The sequence below is a fragment of the Mobula hypostoma genome, chromosome 16 (genome assembly GCF_963921235.1).
Source record: "Mobula hypostoma chromosome 16, sMobHyp1.1, whole genome shotgun sequence".
NCBI classification, from domain to species: domain Eukaryota; kingdom Metazoa; phylum Chordata; class Chondrichthyes; order Myliobatiformes; family Myliobatidae; genus Mobula; species Mobula hypostoma.
Genome location: NC_086112.1, coordinates 61,106,673 through 61,134,082, shown reverse-complemented (window position 1 = coordinate 61,134,082; position 27,410 = coordinate 61,106,673). Strand labels below are relative to the sequence as shown.

Sequence of the window (27,410 nt, the reverse complement as noted above, 5' to 3'; positions counted from 1 at the left end):
ACATAAAGTGGGGCAGTGATATCTCGGTTGGGCTGTGGTCTAGAGAAATGTGGTCAAGACCATTTGAAAGGGCAGATTCATTGAATGCCAAACCCTAATTCACAGGAATTGTATCACTGCATGATTAGAGGATGAAAATCATGCTAGCTAACACTGCACTACAGTACTGAACAGAAATAATGCATAGGCTGGGCCCAGAAATAACATGATTTCTTCAGTCCAGATTTCTCATGATATTCCAAATATAGAAGATATAGAAGTATCAAATTGCTTTTCAACTACTATTAAGCACCTTGAGCAAAGTCTAAGGTAACGGTGGGTTAGCAAGTGCTGTGTTTGTAACTCCAAAACATAAAAGCTAATTGTAAGTAAAACAGGAAAGCCAGGAGATAACTTGCGTACATTTGTTTTTACTTTAAGTGAGACATGAACCAATGACACAGTGGCATGATGACACATGCCATTTCTGGAATCTTACAAAAAAACTATATTGAATTATTTAAACAAACAAATCATGCTTAATCAACAAAATAGTTACAATATTACTCAAATATTACTGAAATTACACAGCACCCCTCCCTGCTTAGCTATAAACTCCAATTCAAAAGAAAATGCAACTCAACTATATACAGAGTGTATTATATAATACAACTGCTATATACAGACATCCACAGCATAGTAAATTTTAGATTGTCCCATTCAGGCCTAAAGATCTAATCATTGTGGAAGTTTTTTTTTACTCTTGTAGGATAATGTCTTTCCTGACAAGGGGGATCACTCTACTTGACAGGTAAGACTTGCGGCTGTGAAACAATCTCAGTTTCTGGGAACTTCTCCATGGTGGTTTTTCAAGATGACTCTGGGATGGTAGGCAGTGGTTCTAATAAATATTTTCCTTCCTTTTTCTTCTTCTAGTTTATGCATCTTGATCTTGGGAAGGTACATTGAATTCACTGGAGTATTCTCTGACTAATCCATCTATTGCTCCCTTTACGATCTGATCCTACTCTCGGCTTCCTCATCCATAATATCATATGACAAATTCTCTGCTTTAGTATCTCCATTGACTCCTTTATTTTTGGCCTTTTGTTCATCCAACTGGACTTTGGTCTTTGCATCTTCTTTTGCAAGTAGCTTTTTGTCTTCCACTTGAAGTTCAAGCAATAATCTTAATGCATGCAGAGTAGATTCTGGTTCTTTATACTCACAAAATGCAAATGCTTGCAACTTTCCTGAAGTTCCTTGAACTCCCTCCCAGCTTAAAACCAAGCCTCATTTCACCAATAACTGCCTTATTAACATATCCAAAGCTTTCTCAGATATGTTGCCTACCAAAACTGTTGTAGTCTGACCACTGCTTTTGTCACTTTCACAATTGCTCTGAATAGCATGGCCCTTCCATGGTGCAATATGCTTTCCAACCAGACGCACTAAGTTTGGTACCAACAGCTGTTTGCTCTCTGTTGGGCAACGGTTCATGGTGTTAAGCATGGAGACAGTTGTGGCACCATCAATCATCTTTCTTAATTTGCTTTCAGTTGACTCTGTTACAGGGGACGTGGCATACAAATGAGTCATAGTCATAGAAAATTACAGTATAGAACCAGGCCTTTTGGCCCATCTAGTCCATGCTGAACTATTTAAATTGCCTACCTCCATATAACTGCACTGGGACCATAATCATCCATACCTCTACCATCCATATACCAATCCAAACTTTTCTTAAATGTTGAAATTGAGTTGACATGCACCACTTGTACTGGCCCTCCACACTCTCAGGACCCTCAGAATGAAGTTTTCCCTCATATTCCACTTTCACCTTTCACTCTTAACCCATGACCTCTAGTGGTCCCATGCAACCTCAGTGGAAAAAGCCTGCTTGCTATTACCCTATCTATACCCCTCATAATTATGTATATCTCTTTCAAATCTCCTCTCAATCTTTCATGTTCCAAGGAATAATGTCGTAACTTATTCAATCTTGCCATATAACTCAGGTCTTCCATTCCCAGCAATGTTCTTGCAACTTTTCTCTGTCCTCTTTCAGCACAACAGCGAGAGTTGATGTGATTATGTGATCATTATAATCAATTATGAGGCACTGAGGATCAAGTGCTTATAATAAGTAACTAATTTCTTAAATTAAGCCTGTAATTCCCCAGCTATCCACTTAATCTTTATTGCCCCTTTAGAAGCTACCACTGCCCCTGAGGTGGGGGTGATATCGCCCACTTTGGGGATCACTGGTTTACATCAATGGATCAATGGTGTTGAGGTCAAGAAGCTTCAAGTTCCTAGGAGTGAGTATCACATATAGGCTGTCCTAGACCAATCATGCAGACACCAAGACGATGATAGTACACCAGCACATCCACTTCCTTGGGATGCTAAAGAAATCTTACATGTCCCTTTTGACCCTCACCAACCTTTACAGATGCACCATGGAAAGCATTCTGTACAGACACCTCACAAAAACCAGTCTCCCGTCCATGGACCGTCTGCAGAACGGATTACTAAGGCCCTCCACACTCCAAATAGAAAGTGCACTTCTCACTGCCTTCGTAATCCGTTCTACAGAGAGTCCACAGATGAAAGGCTGGCTTAGTAAAGCAGCCAACATAAGTAAAGACCACATGCAGCCGAGATGGTGTCTCTTCTCCATGCTCCTATCTGCTCTTTGAGAAGGCATGTAAGATACAAAAGCCTGAAAGTATACTACTAGGCACAAGGACAGCTTCTGCCCTGCTGTTATAAGACTACTGAACAGTGCTCTTGTACAATAAGGGGACTGTTGACTTCACAATCTACCTCATGGCCATATCATGGTCTTGCACCTTATTGTCTGCCTCGACTGCACTTTCTCAGTAACTGAAGCACTCCATTCTACATTCTGTTATTGCTTCTCCCTTGTACTAGCTCATGCACTGATGTGATGGAATTGTCTGTATGGATGTCATGCAGAGCAAAGTTTTTCACTGCACTTTGGTACATGTGACAACAATAATCCAATTCACCAAATTTACCAGTCCATTGTGGTAGTAGTGTCTGTAAGGTCTTACCAAGAAAATTGCCCTTCATTGCAATTCATATTGATTTTTCACACTATGTATTGCAAAGTTAATGAACTCATATTTACTCCATTTTAACATTGTGTCGCTTAAAGCTAAATTCTGTTGATGCACGTTGGTTTTTGCACTGGTCAATGAATGTGTGTGCAATTCCCTTAATAAGCTCTTTTGGTAAGGAGAAATGAGAGACAGTGGATGAAATCCTCCATTTCCCGCACTTCGGCTCTCATCCCATCCTCCCGCCACCACAACAGGGACAGAGTTCCCCTTGTCCTCACCTACCACCCCACTAGCCTCCGGATCCAACACATTATCCTCTGCAACTTCCGCCACCTTCAACAGGACCCCACCAGTAAGCACATCTTTCCCTCTCCACCCTTCTCCGCCTTCCACAGGGATCGGTCCCTCTGCGACTCCCTGGTCCACACGTCCCTCCCCACGGACCTCCCACCCGGCACTTATCCCTGTAAGCGCAAGTGCTACACCTGTCCCTACACCTCCTCTCTTGCCACCATTCAGGAGCCCAAACAGTCCTTCCAAGTGAGGCAATACTTCACTTGTGAGTCTATTGGGGTCATCTATTGCATCCGGTGCTCCCGGTGCGGCCTCCTCTACATTGGTGAAACCCGACGCAGATTGGGGAACCACTTCATCGAGCACCTCCGCTCTGTCCACCACAACAGACAGGATCTCCCAGTAGCCACCCACTTCAACTCTGCTTCACCTTCCCCTTTGGATATGTCTATACATGGCTTCCTCTACTGCCATGATGAGGCTAAACTCATGTTGGAGGAGCAACACCTCATATACCGTCTAGGTAGTCTCCAGCCCCTTGATATGAACATAGAATTCTCCTACTTCTGGTAATTCCCTCCCCCTCCCTTCCCCTATCCCTATTTCACTCTGCCCCCTCCCCCAGCTGCCTATCACCTCCCTCTTGGTTCCGCCTCCTTCTACTACTCATTGTGTTTTCCCCTATCCCTTCTTCATCTTTCCTGCCTATCCCCTCCCTGCTTCCCCTCCCCCACCCCTTTATCTTTCCCCTTACTGGTTTTTCACCTGGAACCTACCAGCCTTCTCCTTCCCACACTTCCCCCACCTTCTTTATAAGGCCTCTGCCCCTTCCCTCTACAGTCCTGACGAAGGGTTCCGGCCCGAAACATCACCCGAACTTTTCCACAGATGCTGCCTGACCTGCTCAGTTCCTGCAGTGTGTTGTGAGTGCTGGTTTGACCCCAGCATCTGCAGATTATTTTGTGATAACAAGGGGTGTGGACTACCTGAAACTGGAGATTTCAATATTTATACTATTGCATTGTCAATCACCCAAATGGAATATGAGGTGATTTTCTTTTAGTTTGCATTTGATCTCAAGGACACAGGTGTTCTGCAAAATGTTCACCCTATCTACATTGGTGCTGTTGATGTTGAAGAGGCCTCCTCACAAGCATCAAATGTAATTGCCCTGGTTGAAGGAGATGCACGTGCACTTCTACCTCACATGGAAGGACTGTTCAGTTTGTAGCCTCTCTACATCATCCACCTCTACATTAGCAAGACCAAGCACAGGCTTAGCAGCAGTTTTGCAGAGTATCTGCACTCAACGTGCAACACCCATCTCCAGCTATTAGTTGGACATCATTCCAACTCCACTCCCCATTCCCAATCTGACTTGCCTGGTCTTGGCATTCTCCACTGCCAGGGTGTGGCTAACTACAAACTAGAACTACTACACCTCCCATCCTATTTGGGTTGCCAGTAACCCACTGCTATGAAAGATGAATTTTCCAATTTCACATAACTCACAGTCCTTGTATTCCTTTCCCTCTCTTACCATTCATACTTCAAAGCAACAAGTGAGAGAGAGCAAGATTGTTGCAGAGCGGGAACCATTTAAAAACAAGTCTCGCTAGTCGTGAGCTTTATCTGAGGCAATAAAAAGAATCGTGGTGTCAGCAGAGCGGCTATTTTGGGAGTGGGTCAGTGTTAGGGTGGAGATTTTGGCTCAACAGGCCTCAGCGTGAACAGGTGGAGGCCAAGCTGCTTCTGCTTCATTTGGAATTATTTATCTTGTTTGTAGAACTCAGGCTTGAGAAGTTGGAGCCAAAGGTATAACAAGATCAGCAAAAGGAGACTGTGTAAGTGAACTAGATGAGTGTGAAACTCAAAGGTTTCAGACAGAATGCACAGGTAAGAGCAGGTAAGCTTTTTTGTTGTCTTTAAATCCTTAGTCCTTAATTCAGTGTTGGCAGGATGGTTGGGCGGTGGGCAGTGGAATGCCCCTCCTGTAAGAAGTGGAATTTCAGGTTACCTAACAGGCTCCATGATGACTACATTTGTGCGAAGTGGACCAGACTTCAGCTCCTCACTGAGCAGGTCCGGCAAATGGAGCTGGAGCTGACTTTACTCAGAGCCCATATGGAAGCTGAAAAACCTCATGGAAGAAACTCCAGCTGAGGTTGCCACATCCAGAGTGCAGGCTACAGGCAGCAGATGGTTGCCAACCAGGAGAAGTGAGGGGAGAAAGTGGTCAGGGTATGATTTACCTGTGGGGATTCCTCTCAGCAACAAGTATACTCCTTTGGATATTGCTGGTGGGGGGAGATGACGTATCAGGGCACGGCAGCAATAACCAGGCCAGTGGCACTGTGGCCGGTTCTGAGGCTCAGCAGGGAAAGGCGAAGTCAGGCAGGGTGATAGTGATGAGAGACTGAATAGTTAGGGGGATGGATAGGAGATTTTGTGGCCACGAAAGAGAAACCAGGATGGTGTGTTGTCTCCCAGGGGCTAAGGCCCAGGATGTTTCAGAACGGCTGCAGAGGGGGAGGGTGAGCAGCCAGAGGCCGTGAAGTACATTGGCACCAATGGCACAGGTAGAAAGGGGGAAGAGGTCCCACACAGTGAGTATAGGGAGTTGGAAAAGAGGCTGAGGAGCAGGACCACGAAGGTAGTAATCTCTGTATTGCTCCTGGAGCCATGGGCTAGTCAGGGCAGGAATAGTATGATGGTACAGATGAATGAGTGGCTGAAGAACTGATACAGGGTACAATGTTTTCGGTTCAGTTCCTGGATCATTGTCACCTCTTCTGGAGCAGGAATGACCTGAGCAAGAGGGACGACTGCACCTGAACTGGAGGGGAACCAATATCCTAGCCAGGAGGTTCGCTAGTGCTAATCGAGAAGGTTAAGCTAGTTTGGCAGGATGTGGGAACCACAACACCACATCAGAGGTGGAGGGATGGAGAAGAAGGTAGATGTCAGAACCAGTAAAAACAGGGAGGAGGAAATTAATAGAAATGAAGGGATAGATAGTTTGAAGTGTGTGTATTTTAATGTTAGGAGTATCAAGGATAAAGGTGATGAACGTAGAGCATGGATCAGTACATGGAACTACAACGTTGAGGCAATTGCAGAGATTTGGTTGAGGGAGGGACAGGAATGGGTGCTTAATGTCCCAGGGTTTTCATGTTTTAGAAAAGATAGAGAGGGAATTAAAAAAGTTGGGGGGGGGGTGGAATTGGACTACTAATCAGGGACAATATCACAGCTACACAGAGGAGATATAATGAAGGGCTCATCCACTGAGTCTATGTGGGTAGAACTCAAAAATAGGAAGGAAGCAATCACTCTGATGGGATTGTACTACAGACCCCCAATAGCAACCAGGATGCAGTCAGACTAACAGAAGGAAGAACAATAGGGTTGTTACCTTGGGGAACATCTCTAATAGAAACAGACTCTTCCTTAGTTCAATAGGTTTAGATGGGGTAGAATTTGCTAGGTGCATCCACAAGGGTTTCTTAAGTCCATATGTAGATAGTCCAACAAGAGGAGGGGCTGCACTGGACCTGGTGTTGGGTAATGAGCCTGGCCAGGTGACCAGCCTTTCAGTGGGTGAGCAGTTAAGGAACAGTGACCGCAATTCCTTAAGTTTTACGATACCAATAGATTCGAAGAAGGAGTCTGAGAAGGGTTTGATTCGAAGAAGGAGTCTGAGAGTCTGAGAGTCTGAGTGGGAGTGCCGAGAAAGACATTTTTGAAATTTTTGTTATTTTTTTTCTCCAACGGCGTTCTGAGAGGCGGGACTGCGCAGGCGTGTGACGTCGGGCAGTGCAGCGCGGCAGATTTAAAAGGAACAGAGCCTCATAGAGCGGGCAGCGTAGTTTGCAGGCGGCGGAGTGAGCCGGGAGCAGAGTGAAGACTTAAGGGCTTCGGCTCAACGGGCTGAGGCGGAAACGGGCGAGGCGAGGAAGGTTTGACATTCATTTTCTGTTGTTATTTGAGGAGAGGGGCAGTATGAGTGTGAGGGCAGTTTGTTGTTCTCGGTGTCGGATGTGGGAGGCCTTGGAGTCTCCAAGCCTCCTGGACGTCTACATCTGCGCCAAGTGCATCGAGATGCAGCTCCTAAGGGACTGCGTTAGGGAACTGGAGCTGCAGCTCGATGACCTTCGTCTGGTCAGGGAGAGTGAGGAGTTGATAGAGAGAAGTTGCAGGCAGGTGGTCACGCCGCGGCCACGGGAGGCAGACAAGTGGGTCACGGTTAGGAGGGGGAAGGGGAAGAGTCAGGTAATAGAGAGTACCCCGGTGGCTGTGCCCCTTAACAATAGATACTCCTGTTTGAGTACTGTTGGGGGGGACAGCTTACCCGGGGGAAGCGACAGCAGCCGTGCCTCCAGCACAGAGTCTGGCCCTGTAGCTCAGAAGGGTAGGGCAAGGAAGAGGAGGGCAGTTGTGATAGGGGACTCGATAGTAAGGGGGTCAGATAGGCGATTCTGTGGACGCAGTCCAGAGACCCGGATGGTAGTTTGCCTCCCTGGTGCCAGGGTCCGGGATATTTCTGATCGTGTCCAAGATATCCTGAAGTGGGAGGGTGAGGAGCCAGAGGTCGTGGTACATTTAGGTACCAATGATATAGGTAGGAAAAGGGATGAGGTCCTGAAAGGAGAATATAGGGAGCTAGGAAGGGAGTTGAGAAAAAGGACCGCAAAGGTAGTAATCTCGGGATTACTGCCTGTGCCACGCGACAGTGAGAGTAGGAATGCGATGAGGTGGAGGATAAATGCGTGGCTGAGGGATTGGAGCAGGGGACAGGGATTCAAGTTTTTGGAACATTGGGACCTCTTTTGGCGCAGGCGTGACCTGTACAAAAAGGACGGGTTACACTTGAATCCTAGGGGGACCAATATCCTGGCAGGGAGATTAGCGGGGGCTACTGAAGTGACTTTAAACTAGAATGGTTGGGGGGTGGGAATCAAATTAAAGAAGCTAGGCGTGAGGAGGTTAGTTCACAACAGGGGGATGGGAACCAGTGCAGAGAGACAGAGGGGTGTAAAGTGAGGGTAGAAGCAAAAAGTACTAAGGAGAAAAGTAAAAGTGGCAGGCCGACAAATCCAGGGCAAGCATTAAAAAGGGCCACTTTTCAACATAATTGTATAAGGGCTAAGAGAGTTGTAAAAGAGCGCCTGAAGGCTTTGTGTGTCAATGCAAGGAGCATTCGTAATAAGGTGGATGAATTGAAAGTGCAGATTGTTATTAATGATTATGATATAGTTGGGATCACAGAGACATGGCTCCAGGGTAACCAGGGATGGGAGCTCAACGTTCAGGGATATTCAATATTCAGGAGGGATAGACATGAAGGAAGGGGAGGTGGGGTGGTGTTGCTGATTAAAGAAGAGATTAACGCAATAGAAAGGAAGGACATAAGCCGGGAAGATGTGGAATCGATATGGGTAGAGCTGCGTAACACTAAGGGGCAGAAGACACTGGTGGGAGTTGTGTACAGGCCACCTAACAGTAGTAGTGAGGTCGGAGATGGTATTAAACAGGAAATTAGAAATGTGTGCAATAAAGGAACAGCAGTTATAATGGGTGACTTCAATCTATATGTAGATTGGGTGAACCAAATTGGTAAAGGTGCTGAGGAAGAGGATTTCTTGGAATGTATGCGGGATGGTTTTTTGAACCAACATGTCGAGGAACCAACCAGAGAGCAGGCTATTCTGGACTGGGTTTTGAGCTATGAGGAAGGGTTAATTAGCGATCTTGTTGTGAGAGGCCCCTTGGGTAAGAGTGACCATAATATGGTGGAATTCTTCATTAAGATGGAGAGTGACATAGTTAATTCAGAAACAAAGGTTCTGAACTTAAAGAGGGGTAACTTTGAAGGTATGAGACGTGAATTAGCTAAGATAGACTGGCAAATGACACTTAAAAGATTGACAGTGGATATGCAATGGCAAGCATTTAAAGGTTGCATGGATGAACTACAACAATTGTTCATCCCAGTTTGGCAAAAGAATAAATCAAGGAAGGTAGTGCACCCGTGGCTGACAAGAGAAATTAGGGATAGTATCAATTCCAAAGAAGAAGCATACAAATTAGCCAGAGAAAGTGGCTCACCTGAGGACTGGGAGAAATTCAGAGTTCAGCAGAGGAGGACAAAGGGCTTAATTAGGAAGGGGAAAAAAGATTATGAGAGAAAACTGGCAGGGAACATAAAAATGGACTGTAAAAGCTTTTATAGATATGTAAAAAGGAAAAGACTGGTAAAGACAAATGTAGGTCCCCTGCAGACAGAAACAGGTGAATTGATTATGGGGAGCAAGGACATGGCAGACCAATTGAATAATTACTTTGGTTCTGTCTTCACTAAGGAGGACATAAATAATCGTCCAGAAATAGTAGGGGACAGAGGGTCCAGTGAGATGGAGGAACTGAGCGAAATACATGTTAGTAGGGAAGTGGTGTTAGGTAAATTGAAGGGATTGAAGGCAGATAAATCCCCAGGGCCAGATGGTCTGCATCCTAGAGTGCTTAAGGAAGTAGCCCAAGAAATAGTGGATGCATTAGTGATAATTTTTCAAAACTCGTTAGATTCTGGACTAGTTCCTGAGGATTGGAGGGTGGCAAATGTAACCCCACTTTTTAAAAAAGGAGGGAGAGAGAAACCAGGGAATTATAGACCGGTTAGCCTAACGTCGGTGGTGGGGAAACTGCTGGAGTCAGTTATCAAGGATGTGATAACAGCACATTTGGAAAGCGGTGGAATCATCGGACAAAGTCAGCATGGATTTGTGAAAGGAAAATCATGTCTGACGAACCTCATAGAATTTTTTGAGGATGTAACTAGTAGAGTGGATAGGGGAGAACCAGTGGATGTGGTATATTTGGATTTTCAAAAGGCTTTTGACAAGGTCCCACACAGGAGATTAGTGTGCAAACTTAAAGCACACGGTATTGGGGGTAAGGTATTGGTGTGGGTGGAGAATTGGTTAGCAGACAGGAAGCAAAGAGTGGGAATAAACGGGACCTTTTCAGAATGGCAGGCGGTGACTAGTGGGGTACCGCAAGGCTCAGTGCTGGGACCCCAGTTGTTTACAATATATATTAATGACTTGGATGAGGGAATTGAATGCAGCATCTCCAAGTTTGCAGATGACACGAAGCTGGGTGGCAGTGTTAGCTGTGAGGAGGATGCTAAGAGGATGCAGGGTGACTTGGATAGGTTGGGTGAGTGGGCAAACTCATGGCAGATGCAATTTAATGTGGATAAATGTGAAGTTATCCACTTTGGTGGCAAAAATAGGAAAACAGATTATTATCTGAATGGTGGCCGATTAGGAAAAGGGGAGGTGCAACGAGACCTGGGTGTCATTATACACCAGTCATTGAAAGTGGGCATGCAGGTACAGCAAGCGGTGAAAAAGATCAATGGTATGCTGGCATTTATAGTGAGCGGATTCGAGTACAGGAGCAGGGAGGTACTACTGCAGTTGTACAAGGCCTTGGTGAGACCACACCTGGAGTATTGTGTGCAGTTTTGGTCCCCTAATCTGAGGAAAGACATCCTTGCCATAGAGGGAGTACAAAGAAGGTTCACCAGATTGATTCCTGGGATGGCAGGACTTTCATATGAAGAAAGACTGGATGAACTGGGCTTGTACTCGTTGGAATTTAGAAGACTGAGGGGGGATCTGATTGAAACGTATAAAATCCTAAAGGGATTGGACAGGCTAGATGCAGGAAGATTGTTCCCGATGTTGGGGAAGTCCAGAACGAGGGGCCACAGTTTGAGGATAGAGGGGAAGCCTTTTAGGACCGAGATTAGGAAAAACTTCTTCACACAGAGAGTGGTGAATCTGTGGAATTCTCTGCCACAGGAAACAGTTGAGGCCAGTTCATTGGCTATATTTAAGAGGGAGTTAGATATGGCCCTTGTGGCTACGGGGGTCAGGGGGTATGGAGGGAAGGCTGGGGTGGGGTTCTGAGTTGGATGATCAGCCATGATCATAATAAATGGCGGTGCAGGCTCAAAGGGCCGAATGGCCTACTCCTGCACCAATTTTCTATGTTTCTATGTTTCTATAAGGATATGTATGGATTTTGCAAGAGAGTATTAAAATGAAGAAGGGCAAATTACGAGAACGTTACACATAAAATGTTAAGGGAATTCAGCATATCAGGCAGCATCTATGGAAATGAATAAACTGATGATTTTCTGGGTCAAGACCCTTCTTCAGGATTGGAAAGGTAAGGGGAAGATGCCAGAATAAATAGGTAAGGGGAGGGAAAGGAGGACTAGCTAGAAGGTGATAGGTGAAGCCAGGTGGGTGGAAATGTAAAAGGCTGAAGCAGAGTGGACTATGGGAGAAAGGGAAGAAGGAGGGGCACCAGGGGGAGGTGATGGGCAGGTGTGAAGAAGAGGTAAGAGGCCAGATGGGGAATAGAAGAGAAAAAGAGGGAAGGGGAGAAACTACCAGAAGGAGGAATTGATGTTCATGCCATCTGGTTGGAAGTTACCTGGATGAATATGAGGTGTTGCTCCTCCACCCTAAGAGTGGCGTCATCATGCCAAACGAGGAAGCCATGGACCGACATGTCAGAATAGGAATGGGGATAGCAATTAAAGTGTTGGAGAATTCCTCTTATGGCAGATAGAGCGCTCAGCAAAGCGGTCTGCCAATTTACATCGAGCTCACCAACGTACAGAGACCACATTGGGAGCACTGGATATAATACATGACCCAAACAGATTCACAGGTGAAGTATTACTTCACCCGGAAGGACTGCCTGGGTCCGGATTGGAGGTAAGGGAGGAGGTGATTGGGAAGGTGGAGTATTTCTGTTGCTTGCAGGGATATGTGTCAGGAGGGAGATCAGTGAGGAGGGTCGAATGGAAAAGGGAATCACAGAGGAGGTGATCCCTGCAGAAGATAGGGGCGGGGAAGGTAAGATGCCATTGAAGATAACAGAAGTTGTGGAGAATGATGTGTTGGATGTGAAGGCTCATGAGATGGTTGGTGAGGACAACAGAAACTCTATCCCTGTTAGTGTTGCAGGAAGATGGGGTGAATGCAAATGTCCAGGAAATGAAGGAGATGCAGGTGAGGGCAAGATCAATGTGGAGGAAGAAAAACCCCATTCTTTGAAGAAGGAGGACATCTCTGATGTCCTGGAAAGAAAGCCTCAACCTGGGAAACAAAGAAATTTAAGAATTTACCCTGTCCTTAAATTCACTTGGTTCATTTCTGACACTTCTCCTCTCTTTCTTGATCTCTCTGTCTCCACCTTTGGAGATAAGGGGTCTACTGACGTCTTTTATAAACCTACCAATTTCCACAGCTATATTGACTATACCTCTTCACATCCTGTCTTCTGTAAAGATTCTCAGTTCCTTCATCTGCACCTATGCTCAACCTTGATTCTTTTATACATTAACCCATTTCCCATCCCATAATATAATTCCTGATTGCTGACCAATCCATAATTGGATCAGCCATGACTGAATGGCAGGGCAGACACAATGGCTCAAATGGCCTAATTCTGCTCCTATGTCATATGGTCTTATGGACTTACAATTGACCTCATCCTCTGACTCATGAACATCTGTTTTTTCTTCATCCTGAATCCCTGACCCTTCAATGCTAAGTTCCTCCAAATCCACTGTTCTCAGACACCATACCTGAAGACTAAGAATGATCCGCCCCCACCCTCCATCCTCTGCTTGAACAATCAGGCACTTATTCTGCTCCTCAACATTTTTTCTCCAGTCCTGCTGAAGGGCTTCAGCCCAAAACATTGATTGTACTCTTTCCTAGATACTGCCTGGCCTGCTGAGTTCCCGCAGCATTTTGTGTGTGTTGCTCAGATCTCCAGCATCTGCAGATATTCTCTTGTTTGTGCAGGGCCTTATTTTAGCTGGAGATCTGCAATTAGTGGTGTTCCGCAGGGATCTGTACTGGGACCTCTACTCTTTGAGATGTTTATAAATGATGTGGATGAAATGTAAACAGGTGGGTCAGTAAGTTTTCAAATGATATGAAGATTGGTTGGGCTGTGGATAGTGTAGAAGACAGGCAAAGAATACAACGGGATATAGATCATTTGCAGATACGGGCAGAGAAACAACAGATGGAATTTGACCTGGCCAAGTGTGAAGTGTTGCACCTTGGTAGTTGAATGTGAAAAGACACTTAAAGAAAGACCTTTAACAGTGTTGATGAGCAGAAGGATCTTGGGATCCAAGTTCATAGCTCTTGGAAGGTGGCTACACCAGTTTCTAAGATGGTTAAGAAGGATATGGCATGCTTTCCTTTATTAGTTGAGCCATTAAATTCAAAAGTCAGGAATGTTGCAGCTTTATAAAACTCCAGTTAGGCAGCTTCCGGAGTATTGTTGACAGTTCTGATCACCCCATTACAGGAAGTATGTTGAGGTTTTGGATGGGTTGAGAAGAGCTTTACCAGGATGCTGCCTGGTTTAGAGAGTTGGACAAACTTGGGTTGTTTTCTCTAGAGCGGCAGAGGCTGAGGGGAGATCTGATAGAGGTTTATAAAATTATTGTAGGCATAGATAGTAAATAGACTGTATCTTGTTCCCAGGGTGAAATGTCTAATACCAGAAGGCATGCATTTCAGGTGAGAGGGGTTAATTTCAAAGAAAATGCTAAGGACAAGTATTTTACACAGTGAATAGTGGGTGCCTGGATTGTGCTTCCTGGGGCGGCGTTAGAGGCTGATACATTAGCAACTTTTAAAAGATATTTAGATAGGTACATGAATGTAAAGCAGATAGAAGGATGTGGGTATTGTGTAGGCAGAGGAGATTAGTTTATTGATGATTAATATAATTGGCTTGGCACAATATTGCAGGCTGAAGGGCCTGTTCCTGTGTTCTACGTTCCACCATTCCCTCAGGTTGTCTCTCCTTGGAGTTTCTTTTCTATCTCCACCGTCTGGGCTCACTTATAATCTGGTCCCATTCTGCCCCTGCACATTCTGGACATCTTTCCTCTTCCTCTCCTCTGCCTCTGCACTCCCCCCCCCACCCAGTTTTGACGCAGGGTCATGATCTGAAACATCAACACAAGGTTTCAAGAAATAGTTACATTTTTATGTTGCTAATATAACTTACAATGTTGAAACTATTTATGTACGTTTAAAAAACATTGGAAACGATTAATTTACAACTTTTAATTTATTATTAATTGTCCTTGTCATGTTTCAGTATTCGTGTTAAAATTATGCTTATTCTAATTTAAATGCAGAGCTGATACCTCAGTGCAAAATACCTGAACCCTTCAATAATTCAGCTATGCCACCTTGAACAGGTCACCTAGCAATGAAGGAGTACTCCACTGGCTTTACATTGGCAGCTGAAGCCTGAACAGTGCTTCATAATTCAAAATGCGTCATAAAATCAGAACACCTTAATACATCTTAAAACAGCACCTAATTTTCTTAGGCATCCAGCCCATTCAGTTAGTAGGCATGCTGGTTACGAAGTTTGAAATATGAGGACCTTGGAAAATGAAAAGACCAAAAGAATTTCTCTTTAATCAATGCAATTTCAGAATAAAGAGGAACAAAAGGAGCACTGAAGAAAGAATTAGGGTGGCCGGGAATAAAATGAAGCGCAGGAAGAATAAAAGGACAGAAAAAGAAAAATGAGGGAGGAAGATACAGAAATGATAGTAAAGATTTATTTTTAAATAATCTCAAGGAACAGCATTCTACTTGTTCTACTTGCATGAATAAGACCATGGAGTTTCAATTGTTCCTTTACCAGGCTGCAGAGATTGAATAGCAAGCAGGAGCAAAACTTGTTATTAAAATTTGCAAATACTAATTATTTTATTGTCACTGGTTCAAAATCCTGGAATTCCCTATTCAATTGCACTTCAGAATGCCATCACCAGAAGGACTTCAGCAGCTTAAGAAGGCAGCCCATCACTGCCATCTCAAGGACAATTAAGGGTGGGCACCAAATGCTTACCCTTTTGTTGACAGTTACATTTCTTAGAATGGTCCAACAAAAAAATTGTAACATAATTAACTGAGAGTCCTAACCTGAAGTAATGAATTTAATGAGTAGAGCACAAATGTAACAATAAATGAAAACTCATTGAACTGTTTTTGTGAGCCTAACAGTGATATGTTATAAGTTATCCTGCAATTTGTGGTGGTTTGAAATTCACGTATCCCTCTTCCTTCTCTAATCTATGGTTTGTGTCTTGAAATCACCATTATTTTACAAGGAAATCTATTTTTTGGCATTCAGTTTACATCAACACTGAAAAGAATTCCACATCTCTTCTCTCTCGAATCTTTAGAGTCATCACTTCCTTTTGCACTACATAAACACCAAAGATTTGTTGACAGCACAATAGTGTGGTGGTTAGTACAATGCTTTGCAGTACAGGCGACTGGGGTTCAATTCCCACTACTGCCTATAGGAGTTTGTATGTTCTCCCCGTGACCACATAGGTTTCCTCCAGGTGCTCTGGTTTCCCCCCACAGTCCAAGTGCGTACCGGTTGGTAGGTTATTTGGTCATTGTAAATTACCCTGTGATTAGTCTAGGGTTAAATTGGGGGATTGCTGGGCGGCGCAGATCAAAGGGGGGGGGGGGTAAAACCTATTCTGCACTGTATCTCAATAAATAAATATCATTCTACAAAGAATAACAAAGCTAAAAGATACATCAACACTTTTAAAGCATACCTAAGTATTGGATTGGAGTTATGTGCCATAGTGGATGTGAATTTGATTGAAGTAATAATTAGTTGCATTACCCTTATTTTCATGTTTTCAAAATATTGATAAGTTATCTGAAAACTCAGCTGGTAATACAGACCTGGTCATCAATGCTTGAATTTTCTCAGATTTGTTGTCCATCACAGTGCTAATGAAGTAAAAATTGATGCGTGATCACAAATAGCTCCTGTGCAAAATAACAAAAAAATTAATTTCTCTCAGAATCTTTCAATTTAAACATCACTGTAGAATAACCTGAATACTGATATTGTAAAAGCAATGCAAAGCAAGAAAATTGAGCAAAATTGATAACATATCAATAAAATAGACACTTCCAAATTATTTCCAATAACATAAATGCACAGCCAGGCAAGAAAGAAATAATTTAATAATCAAGAAACAAAATCATTAAATGTGGACCTGGGAATCACAAATGCAATTTATAAATGTGGATGATACCAGACTGGGGCAAAAGTCAATACTGAGGAAGATTCCAGCATAACAAAAGGTGATATTAAAATTCTTGCAGGTTGCTAGTGTTAATTGTAAATGACTTTCAGGGAAAGGTGAAAGGCAATAGCATGTATAGGATTACAGGAAATATTAGAAAATCAAATAAGGAAGAAAGGTTTAGTAATATGTATTAATTGTGTTAAATGAGATATTGTAAGTAGGTATTATGGGAATATGAATACCACAGAGTGCACTCTTTGTTTTGATATATTTCAAATAACTTGCTGCAGCTGGAGTATTCAGCCAATTGTGTTTCTTTTGGATTTGTTGATATGGTTGTCTTTGCTTTTGGCCTATTAAGCTTACTCTGTCTTTCAGTTTTCCCCTTTTTTCAAAATAAAGCATTATTATCTGCATTCTGTGCTATGAAAAAAAATATTCAAAGCAAATTTATTTTCAGAATCTGTATATGGCGCCATATACTGCCTTGGGGTTCATTTTCTTGTAGCTGTTCAGAGCAGAACAAGGATTATATAGTAGAATTAATGAAAAACTAAACACAATCACTGACCGACAACCAATGTGCAAAAGAAGACAAACTGTCAAAGGCAATGAAAGATAAATACTGAGAACATGAGCAGTAGAATGCCTGAAGTGAGTTCATAGGTTGTGTAATCAGTTCAGTGTTGAGGGAGTGTAGTTATCCAGTTTGGTTCAGGAGCCTGATGGCTGCAGAGTAATAACTGTTTCAGAACCTGGTGGTGTGGAACGTAAGGCTCATGTACCTTCTTCCCAATGGCAGCAGCGAGAAGAGAGCATGGCCTGGATGGTGGAGGTTCTGGATGATGGGTGCTGCTTTCTTATGGCCGCACTCCTTGTAGATGTTCTCGGTGGTGGGGGGGGGGGGCTTTTCCCATGATGTATTCACCACTTTTTGTGGGCTTTTCCAGTCTTGTGCATTGGTGTTTTCATATCAGGCTGTGATGAAACCAGTTAGTATACACTCCACTGTACATCTATCGAAATTTGCCAAGTTTTGGATGTCTTGCCAAATCTGCATAAACTTCTAAGAAAGTAGGGGTGTTGCCATGCCTTCTTCAAAATGGCACTTACATGCTGGTCCAGATCCCCTGAGACGACAATGCCAAGGAACTTAAAGTTATGACCCTCTCCAATTTGGATCCCCCAATGAGTACTGGCTCATGGAGCCCCAGTTTCTTCCTCCTGTAGTCAAAAATTAGCTCTTTATTTTGCTGGCGTTCAGTGAGATATAAATAAAAGTAATTTTTAAAAATTTGATCTATCACTTTATTCCCTGAGTTATAGGAATGAGATTGGCAGACTTGGTAGGAATGGAGAATTCAATGTACTTAGTCATGAAGAAAAATAATGAAGCAACAAAGGGTGGGGCAGACTGAAAGAGAAAGGAGATATGCACCTGAACAAAACCTCGAAGATAAAGTCTTGATCATTAGGAACTGTGGCAGAGTACATGTAAAAACAAACAAAGTATCTTGAAGGACAGTACCTGAACTTGCTCCTTGCTCCTTGGGTTTTGCCTGAGCACTGAAATATTTGAAGTGATCAGTGCTGTTTGCTCCATCATTTTGTTGATTTTTCGTAAATGAAATATTATTGTGGAGTAGAACTTTACCTGGAAAAGCTTTTGGGCCCAGGGTTTTGTGATACAGTGATGTAAGAGTCCTTTTTGAGAGGCCTGGGGCTGACTGGAAGTTGGGTCTTTGGCCTTGTTAACCTCTCCCATCAATGCCTTTTAAAACACATTGAAAATATACACAAAGAATTCTGCAGATGCTGGAAATTCAAGCAACACACATCAAAGTTGCTGGTGAACACAGCAGGCCAGGCGGCATCTCTAGGAAGAGGTACAGTCAATGTTTCGGGCTGAGACCCTTCGTCAGGACTACATCTAAACTCCTGTCGAAGAGAAAATTTAAACTTCTTCAGTGTAGGCACCACCAGAAGAAGCTTCGCAGTAGTGAATTTAAAAACGCAAACACGAGGAATTCTGCAGATGCTGGAAATTCAAGCAATACACATCAAAGTTGCTGGTGAACACTCATTAGTCCTGACGAAGGGTCTCGGCCTGAAACATCGACTGTACTTCTACCTAGAGATGCTGCCTGGCCTGCTGTGTTCACCAGCAACTTTGATGGCCATTGAACATGTGATGAGCTTGGATATCGTTCTGCTTGGTTCTCTCTCAAGAGATCAAGGTAAATCCAGTCAGCTGGTTTGGAAAAGAATGCAGTAGCTTTAAAGTTCAGGAGCACACGATTTTTTTTTGGTTGGTGACCATGGCTCCAGTTCAGTGAATTCCTCAGAATCTTGTTGTTCTGTTACCACCAATAATCTGTGGATGTGAAATGAGCAGAGAGCTTTTATCTGCATACTCAATTTTCAGCTTTAATTTTTAAAGTCTAACTGAAGAGGCACTGACGCCCAATTTCAATTAGGCATTCTTAGAACACAGAGATCTAGTTCCCAAAACTGAATCTCATTTCCTTTCTTGTAATGCTGGTCCAGTCCTACTTGTTATATTTCCATAGATGTTCCCTTTGCTTGAAACAGAGATGAGATTTGGGTGAAGGACAAGATTTTGTGGTAAATAGGCATCAAAGCAGTTTCTACCTATTAATTATTCAATTCCTTTCCTCTTTGTTGTTCCTAAAGACTATTCTGCAGCTGAGAGAGTAGCTGGTGACCTTCTCCTGGACCTTACTCATGCTACTTTGTAATCATCAGCCAGGTAATGCAGGGGAGCAGCTGACAGATGACTAACCAGTTTAATTTTCTCTGCAGAATGCATCTAAACTCTACTTGACACATCCTTCAAAAGATTCAGCTGTGACCAAGAACAAGGATCAGACAATTGAAGCGTAGTCTGGCTTCTTTTCAAATACAAATGGTAAACTAACCAAGACACGGCACATATAAATATCTGCTTAGTTGATTTGGGTGTTGATTAATCCTGTGCTAACTTAAAAGGAACTTAAGAACACCAATTTTACGCTGCTTTGACTTGCAGGACACTAATCAGTAAAGTAGCCAGCATAATCAAAAAACCCACCCATGCTGGACATTCTCTCTTCTTCCCACTTCCTACAGGCAGAAGATACAAAAGCCCGAAAGCATGTACCACCAGGCTCAAGGACAGCATTTTCCCACTGTTATAAGACTGTTAAATACTGTGGCTCCCTAGTACAAGAAATTGGACTCGTGACCTCACGATCTACCTCGTCATAATCTTGCACCTTATTGTTTACCTGCATTGCACTTTCTCTGTTGCTGTTATACTTCAGTCTGCATTGAATTGCAGAATAAATTCTGCATTGTTGTTGTGTTACCTTGTTCTACTCAATGCACTGTGTCATGGTCTATATGAGCAGTATGCCAGACAAGCTTTTCACTGTAAGTCAGTATATGTAGCAATCATAAACCAATTCCAATTTCAAAACCTTTTTGGGTGTGACGCTAATTCTTCCATCTAATGTTACTTGGCATTATCAAGGGTGATATTGGTTATGGTGTAAAGCCAACATCCCCCCAATCCTCTAGTTTTACCATTCAGTGGTAAGTTAGTATCCTTCTCCACCGTCTTTGGAATATGTTGAAAAATATTACAGCATCATATTACAGATTTGATGCAGGAAAACTTTTTGGCCACAATATTTATGGGGAATTGGAGAAAGTGTGCGGAGAGACTGAAGATCCTGCTGAAGTAATGGTTAGGAAGGTCCTGTTAATCTTCAGACCAACGCTTCAGTAACACTTCGTCTGATAGATGGTCTCTCTCAAGGGATGGGCTGAGGTGAACACTCCATAGAAGCAGCACACAGTGATAGGGATGGGGTTGGAAGGCTAGCAGTCAGAGCTAGGGAGAAAGCATTCCTGCTCTTCCTGACCTACATTAGATGCCTAGGAAATTGTGGCTATTGATACAGGCATGTATCTTACTGCAGTCCCACTTCAGTTTCACTTTTCAACATCTCTGCTGGGTCTACAAGGCATCATGAGTTAAATTTAATCAGATTTGAAACTGCAACTTCTCAGCTCAATTAAAACATGTCGCTCAGTCTTTCCTCAGAAGGAAACCTGGATATCCAAATATTTAACATAATAAGATTGCAAGTGTATTGTGCTTGAGGTCAGGTTCATGCTTTCCCTGGCTTTATTTGCAGTGGGTTAATGTCAAGGATGTAATTTTTTAGGTGTAATGATATTGGTATTGTGAATATGATACGACATTGTTGTTGGATTTTGAAGATGCAGTATCCCCTGTGAACCCACTTCTTCACTAAATTGCAGTTGACAGGAGCCACTAAAATACCCATGAGCCATGTATAAAGAGAGAGAAAGAGACTGAAAATTTGAAAATGGAATGGTCTGTCCGCATCAATTGATCCAGGGATGGATATCTGCGGACTGCGAGAGTGCAGCTTGAGCCTGCGGGTAATCAGAGGTAACGTGTGCTGACAGTATACAGTGGAACAATCGTAAAGAGGAGGCAAAATGTAAAGGCATGTAAGTTGGCTTAGAACACTGAAAGTAAAGCAGCCTTGGGACTTGCTGTGAAACTGATTTGAAAATTAAAACAGTCTGTAAAGGTGGGACACCATGTCAGAGAAATTCTAAACTTTATTCCAGATTACAGCTGAGCACACTGGGGTAACTGTAAGGTTTTGTGTTTTTTTTTAAATGAAAGAAAAAAGAAGCTTAACCCACTTGAATTAACCCATAAAATCTGAACTCCATTTCTTAATTGGAATTAAATTAATTGGAATTTGTAATTGATTCACTCCATAGATAATAAGAAATTTTCAGGGTGAAACCAATCTGTAAAACTGATGAATTGGTGCTGGTGTTTACATATCTTCTGAATGAGCCATTGTCCTAATCATGCTTGCAGGCTCTAATATCCCTTCATTCACATGGAAGTAAGATATTACAGATGTTATAAATCCAAATTAAAAATCAAAACAAAACAGACCTACTCAGTAGGTAAGGCCGAATCAGCAATGAAAGAAAAAGGATTAAAATTTGCCAACAGAGGGATTTGTAGAATGGCTGAGAGATGACTTTATAGAGCTGACTGTGGCTGAGCCCACGAGGGAAAGGGTGTTTCTGAACTTGGTGTGTAATGAACCAGATTTGGCTTGGGAGCTTAATCCTTGGAGACAGTGATCATATTATAATAGAATTCACCCAGCAGTTTGCAAGGGAGAAGCTAAAATCAAGTGCATCAGTATTAAAAAGTAATAAAGAGAATCATAGATGCATGAGAGAAGATCTGGCCAAAGATAATAGGAAGGGGGCACTAGCATGAGTGATGAAGGAACAGTAATGGCTGAAGTTTCTGAGAGCAATTTGGGAGGTGCAAGATGGATACATCCAAAAGAAGTATTCTAAAGGAAAGATGTTGCAATGGTGGCTAATAGGACAGCATAAAAGCAAAAGAGAGGGCATATAATATAATAACTAATAGTGGGAAGTGAGAGCTTCATGAAGCTTTTGAAAAGCAGTAGAAAGCAACTAAAAAGCAATAAAGAGAAAAAAGGTGAAATATGAAGGTAAGCTAGCCAATAATATAAAAGAGGATACCAGAAGTTTATTCAGATATATAAAGTGTATCAGAGAGGTGAGAGTGGATATCAGACTGCTAGAAAATGAGCTACAGAGGTAGTAATGCAGGGCAAAGAAATGTTGGATGAACTTAATAAATATTTACATTAGTCTTCTATGTGGAAGACACCTGCAGTGTGCCAGAAATTCAAGAGTGTTAGGGGGCAGAAGTGTAGTTGCTGTTACTAGGGAGAAGGTGCTTGGGAAGCTGAAAGGTCTGAAGGTAGATAGGTCATCTCGACCAGGAGGACTACACGCCAGCATTCTGAAAGAGGTGGCTGAACAGATTACTGAGGCATCAATTGTGATCTTTCAAGAATCATTAAACTCTGGAATGGTTTCAGAGACTGAAAATTTGCAAATGTCACTCCACTCTTCAAAAAGAGAGGGGAGCAGAAGAGAAGAAATTCTAGTCCAGTTAGCCTGACCTAAGTGTTTGGGAAGACATTGGAGTCCATTACTAAGAGTAAGGTTTTGTGGTGCTTACAGGCACAGGATAAAATAGGCCAAGTCAGCATGTTTCCCTAACGGGAGAGCTTGCCTGACAAATCTGTTGGAATCCTTTAAGAAAATAACAAACAGGATAGACAAAGGAGTTACAGTGGAGTCGCTTATTCAGATTTTCAGAAGGCCTTTGACAAGGTGCCACACATGAGGCTGCATAACAAGATAAGAGCCCATGATCATAGAACATTCGAACACAGAAATACAGAAATAGGCCTTTCGAACTATTTAACCTGTGCCAAGTCATTAATCTGCCTAGTCCCATTGACCTGCATCCAGACCATAGACCTCCATACTCTTCTCAACCAGCTACTTATCCAAATTTCACTTAAATATTGAAATGGAGCCCACATCCACCACTTGGGCTGGGAGTTCATTCCACACTCTCACCACCCTCTGTATGAAGAAGTTCCCCATTATGTTCCTCTTAAACATTTCACCTTTCACCCTTAACCTATGACCTCCAGTTGAGTTTCAACCAACCTCAGTGGAAAAAGCCTGCTTGCACTTACCCTATCTATACCCCTCATAAATTTGTATACCTCTCTCAGATCTCCCCTCAGTCTTCTATGTCACAGGAAATAAAATCCTAACCTATTCAACCTTTCCCGAGAACTCAGATTCTCAAGTCCTAGCAATATCCATGTACATTTTCTCGGCACTCTTTCAAACTAATTTACTCTTTTACATCTTATTTACTTACCCACCTAGGTAGGTGAGCAAATCTGCACACAATACTCCAAATTAGGCCTCACCAATGTCTAAAACAACTTCAAAATAACATCCCATCTTCTGCAATCAATACATTGATTTATGAAGGCTAATGTGCTATTCCTCACATTCCACTACACCCTTAATCTTGGTGTCACCTGCAAATTTGATGATCCAGTTTACCATATTATCGTTCAGAATGTCAATATGGATGACAAACAACAACAGACCCAGCACCAATCCCCGTGGCACTCCACTAGTCAGAGACCTCTAGTCAGAGAGGCAACCATCTACAACCACTCTTGGGTTTTTTCCACAAAGCCAATGTCTAATCCAATTTATTACCTCATCTCGAATGCCAAGTGACTAAACTTTCTTGACCAGTCTCCCATGTGGTACCTTGTCAAAGGACTTGCTAAAGTCCATGTAGCCAACATCAGCCTTACCTTCATCAGTTTTCCTGGTAACTTCTTCAAAAAACTCTATAAGATCGATTAGACATCGTGACTTACCAGTCACAAAGCCATGTCGACTATCCCTAACTTGTCCCTGTCTACCAAATACATATAACCAGTCTCTTAGAATTCCTTCCAAAAACTTTCCGACTACTGATATCAGGCTCACCAGCCTATAATTTCCTGCCTTATTCTTGGAGCGTTTCTTAAACAATGGAACAACATTAGCTCTTCTCCAATCTTCTCGCACCTCACCTGTGGCTAAGGACTTGTTAAATATCTCTGCTAGAACCCCTGCAATTTCTGTTCTTACCTCCCACAGGGTCCAAGTGAACACTTTGTCAGGTCCTGGGATTTACCCACGCTAATTTGCTTCAAGACTGCAAACACCTCCTCCTCTGGAATCTGTATAGGGTCCATGACTTCACTGTTGTATTGCCTCACTTCAATAGACTCTGTGTCTACCTCTCAAGTAAATACAGATGCAAAAAATCCATTTAAAAATTCCACCATCTAGTTTGGCTCCACTCTGATCTTCTGGAGGACTGATCTTTTTCCATGCTATCCTTGTGCTCTTAATATATCTGCAGAAGCCCTTAGGATTCTACTTCATCTTGTCTACTAGAGCAACCTCATGTTATCTTTTAGACCTCTTGATTTCTTTCTTAAGTGTTCTCTTGGATTTCTCATACTCCTCAAGTACCTCATTTGTTCCTCCCTGCCCATACCTGCTATGCACCTCCTTCTTTTTCTTAACCAGAGTCTCTTCAAAACCAAGGAACCATAAGCTTACCATCAAGAGAAGATCTGCAGATGCTAGAAATCCGAGCAACACCCACAAAATGCTAGAGAAACTCAGCAGGCCAGGCAGCATCTATGGAAAAAAATATAAACCATAAACTTGTTATCCTTGCCTTTTATTCTGACAGGAACATAAAAGTTCTGTACCCTCAAAATTTCACTTTTGAAGGCAGCCAACTTACCAAGTACACCTTTGCCAAAAAAAGAACTTGTCCTAATCCACACTTGCCAGATCTGTTCTGATGCCATCAAAATTGGCCCTTCTCCAATTTAGAATCTCAATCCAAGGACCAGATCTATCCTTTTCCATACTACCTTGAAACTAATGGCATTATGATCATTAGATGCAAAATGATCCCCTACACAAACTTCTGTCACCTGCTCTGTCTCATTCCCTAATGAGAGATCTAGTGTCATACTCTCTTTAGTTGGGACTTCTATGAATTGATTAAGGAAACTTTCCTGAACACATTTGACAAGCTCTTTCCCATTCAGCCCTCTTACAGTTTGGGAGTCCCAGTCAATATGTGGAAAGTTAAAATCACCTGCTATCCTTCTGTTGTTTGCAACAGTCTGCGATCTCTCTATAAATTTGCTCCTCTAAATCCCATACACTGTTGGGTGGACTATAATGTAATCCCATTAACATAGTCACTGAATGAGAAAGAGTGTGAAAACTGAGTACCTTTTTAATTAGGTTCAAAATGAAGTTTTAAACTGCAGAGCTTTGTGGCAGTTTCACAGAATTGGGCTGCAACCAATCACAGAGAGGAATTTATTAGAAAGAATGAATAATGATAAGGAAAGTACAAACAGAGCAGCCATTCTTTTGAGTGGGCCGGTGTTTAGAGTGGCTTTGGCTCATTTGGTTTAGGCAAGATCTGGCTTCGGCAAGGTAAGTTATCAGGTAAGTTGCTCTCTTTTTGTTCTTATTTGTTCATTCCACATCTGTTAGGGCATAGGAGTGTAGTGAGTATGGCATCAGGAGCCGTGTTTTGTACTGCGTGTGGGATGTGGAGGTCTGGGAGCCCTCCAGTTTCCTGGATAAGCACATCTGCACCAGGTGCACCGAGCTGCAGCTCCTCAGAGAACATATTAAGGAAATGGAGCTGCAGCTTGAAGACCTTCAACTCATATGGGAGAATGAGGAGGTGATAGATACGAACAACAGGAGGGTAGTCACCCCTAGGTTGCAGGAGACAGGTAACTGGGTGACTGTCAGAAGGAAAGGAAAGAGTTCTCAGCCAACCTCAGTGGAAAAAGCCTGCTTGCATTTACCCTATCAATAAATTTACCCTATCATAATTTTGTATATCTCTATCAAATCTCCTCTCAATCTTATACATTCTAAAGGATACAGTCCTAACCTATCCAATCTTTCCTTATAAGTCATGTTCTCCAGACCCTGCAATATCCTTGTATATTTTGTCTGCGTTCTTTCAAACTTGTTTACATCTTTCCTGTAGGAAACTGACTGAAACTGCACACAATACTCCAAATTAGGCCTCACTAGCATCTTATATAACTTCAACAGAACGTTCCATCTTCTATACTCCGTACATTGTTTTATGAAAGCCAATGTGCTAAAGCTTTCTTTAAGACCCTATCAGCCTGTGACGTTACTTGCAATGAATTATGTACCTGTGTTCTATTACACTACTCAGTGCCCTACTGTTCAATGTATAAGACTTAGCCTGGTTGGTCCTACCGAAGTGTGAAACTTTGCACTTACCTGCATTCCATATGCCATTTTTCAACCCATTTTCATGCTAATGCAGATCACTCTGTAAGCCATGATAGCCTTCCTCACTGTTCACTATATCCCTAGTCTTGGGGTTATCTGCAAATTTGCTCATCTTCTAGATTGTTGATATAGATAACAAACAACAAAGGACCCAGCACTGATCCCTGTGGCACAGCACTCACCACAGGCCTGCAGTCTGAAAGGCAGCCATCTACTACCACTTGTGGCTTCTCCCACAATGCCAATTTCTAATCCATTTTACTACCTCTTTCTGAATGCCGATTGACTGAACCTTCTGGACCAGACTCCCTTCTCGGACCTTGTAAAACTAGACATAATTAAGTGTTTTGATCGTGGTGAACGAAGTAAGGACGAAGTGAGTTTGGCTTGTGGAAGCTGACGAAGATGATGTTGAAGAGGTTTTGGCATCCCATGACCAAGAACTGATAGATGAACAGCTGATGCAATTGGAAGAGGAAAGGATAACAATCGAAACCGAATGAGTAATGATAAAGTACGACTTTAATTTTGAAAGGGTACGTCGGTTTAGGGGATATTTGCAGGATGGTTTGAGTGCTTACAAAGAACTATATGATAGAAAAATGCGCGAGGCTCAGCAGTCAAGCAAGCCTTTCACATCAGCCACAACGGACGATGCACCTCGACCTTCGACATCGAGGCGGGCAGTCATAGGAGAAGATAAGCTGCCTGCTCTAATGGAAACAGACAATAAGATGACACCCCTGTATCCCACCACCCCAACCTCCAGGCCACGGACAGATACCGATTCGCGGAGAATGCAGCGGTAGCCAGGAGGCACACAGCACATCTTTAAGAAAAAAGCTGAAATAAACATGCTAATTAATTAGGTGCCGCCCGACACGTAATTGTCAGCCCAGATAGGAGGTGATGCAATTGGCAATCGGCACTCATCTGGGCCAACAATTACGTGCCAGGTTGCACCTAATTAATTAGCATGTTTATTTTGGCTTTTT

At 42.8% G+C, this 27,410-nt stretch overlaps 1 long non-coding RNA gene across 1 annotated transcript in view; it reads right to left on the bottom strand.

Annotated features, from left to right (window-relative positions):
• LOC134357613 (uncharacterized) overlaps positions 1-24,678 on the bottom strand; it is a 29,052-nt gene extending 4,374 nt beyond the window's left edge. The window contains exons 1-2 of the long non-coding RNA XR_010020681.1: positions 24,664-24,678; positions 16,205-16,291 (exon numbers count right to left, since the gene is read on the bottom strand). This is a non-coding gene — a long non-coding RNA (uncharacterized LOC134357613). The remainder of the gene's footprint in view (positions 1-16,204; positions 16,292-24,663) is intronic.
• Between the last annotated feature and the right edge of the window lie 2,732 nt (positions 24,679-27,410).